Below are 2236 nucleotides of genomic sequence, written 5' to 3' on the forward strand. Positions count from 1 at the left end.
GAGAAATTAAGTCACCTGTCCAGATTTCACAGCAAATGAGCAACAGAGCTACAATTGTAAACCAGGTACCCCTAGGTTCCAGCCTGTGTTCAACAGCCAAGTGATCCAATATGGTAGCCACCAGCCATGGGTGGTGACTGAACTTGCCCAGGCACATGGTTTCTAAGTGCTGAGGGCAAGATGGGAGTCCAGAAAGTCTAACTCCTAGCCACCAATTCTTACCTTCTAACTACCTATATATATCTCCCATGATCCCTACCAGAGTTACTTCCACGCTCTTCTAGACAAGATGCAATAAAAAGAGCCGTGTTCTAGCCCCAGCTCTGCCACTTCTCAGCCCAGCGAGGTACTGCCCCTCTCAGACCCCTGGTTCTCTATCCATTAAATGAGAATACAGATAACATCAAGGCTCCACAGCATCCCAGGATGCAGAGAGGGAGAGGAAATTTCCTGACCCCCACTTCATCCAGGGCCACTTCCAGAGTGTCTGTAAAACAGACACTGTGTTATCAATCTTGTTTCCTAGGAGGGGAAAAAAAAAAAATCCTTGAAAACCACGAAGTCTTTGAATTTCCAGGGCCTGCGCAGTGAGTGGAGAAGAGAGGGAGAAGGTTGTGGCTTGGAGATGAAGCCAAAACGAAAGAGGGTCAGATCAGCCTCTGGGTCAGATACCAGGTGAGGCTTTGCTTGGAGTTTTGGGAAGATGGGAGCCTGGCTTAACCAGGAAGGGGTGAGCAGGGGGACAAAGGTGAGGGCATCAGGGCAGAGGTGCCAGAGGGCAGAGCCAACAGAACAGAAGCCTGAACTGTGTGAGGACTTCCCTGGCGGTCCAGTGGTTAAACTCTGAGCTCCCAATGCAGGAGGCCCAGGTTTGATCCTTGGTCAGGGAACTAGATCCCACATGCCACAACTAAAGATCCCAGGTGCCTCAGCAAAGACCCAGCACAGCCAAATAAATAATGAAAGAAACTAAAGAAAAAAAGTTTAAAGAGAAAAAGAAACTACAGAAAAACTAAACTGCAAAAAAAAAAAAAGAAGAAGAAAAGAAACCAGAACTGTGTAGCATGCTGTGAGTCAACTCACTGCATCCTCAGCCCTCCACTACCCAGCCCTCCTTCTGCGTCTACTGTCCCATTTTACAGATGATAAAGCTGAGCCCCAGAGAAGACACACAACTGCCCGAGGTCATTCCTTCTTCAATAGATGCACTCAACATACAGTCACAGAGCACCATCCAGATTCTAAGAGTTCACAGCAGGCCTGGGTCCCTTCTGTGTTTAGAAGCTCTTGGGAACATTCACAGATGAAGAAAAGTCAAAACAGTATCACACACAAACCGGGGTGTGAGTTACTGCTTAATGCATGTAACAAACGAACATATTGAACACCATTCCAGGTGCAACAAAACCATGTCATTGGACTATTCATGAATAGCCCAATTGAAAGATTTATTTAAAAAATAAATAATAAAAGGATGTTCATATATCAACAAGAGATATGTTCCAAGCATAGGACATAAGTTCAGAGTCATGCGACAACTGTCACCTCCTTTCAATGTTCTCAGGACACTTCTATGTGCAGATATACAACCATTGGGGACTAATCTTAAACATCAAAATTTGCAACCTTTGATGAACTTGAGGCTGAGATGAAATCACCCCTTCCAGCATCTACTTTAAACCAAGCCTTGCTGGATAAGGAGGAAGTGGGAAATAGGGCCAGCTTTGGGGCTCCCTGAGCACCCGGTTTATTGAGGAGGCTTGTGGGTACCACAAGGCAGAGACAATCAGGATGCTTTGATGGGAAAACTCTGTGCAGAACCTGCGTGCTCCGTTGCTAAGTCCTGTCCGACTCTTTGCAACCCCAGGGACTGTAGCCCACCAGGCTCCTCTGTCCATGGGATTCTCCAGGCAAGAATACTGGAGTGGGTTGGCATTTCCTCCTTCAGGGGATCTTCCCAACCCAGGGATCAAACCCACATCTCTCATGTCTCCTGCACTGACATGCTCCCATCCTCTGAAGTCATGGCGAGTTTCAGGACCCAGGAGGGCAGACCGTTGGGGAGGCTAACCCTGATCATTTTGCAGCCCCATGACTCTGAGACCATCTTGTCATGACACAGGCTTCCTCCCTAAGAGACTCCCGTGGACCTCGACACACCCCCACGTCCACGGAGTCAGAACACATTAGAGCGAAGTTTTGTTCCCCAGAGCCTCTTGTCTCAGCAAAGCCAGCT

This window comes from Budorcas taxicolor, chromosome 17 (assembly GCF_023091745.1).
Source record: "Budorcas taxicolor isolate Tak-1 chromosome 17, Takin1.1, whole genome shotgun sequence".
In the NCBI taxonomy this organism is placed as follows: Eukaryota; Metazoa; Chordata; class Mammalia; order Artiodactyla; family Bovidae; genus Budorcas; species Budorcas taxicolor.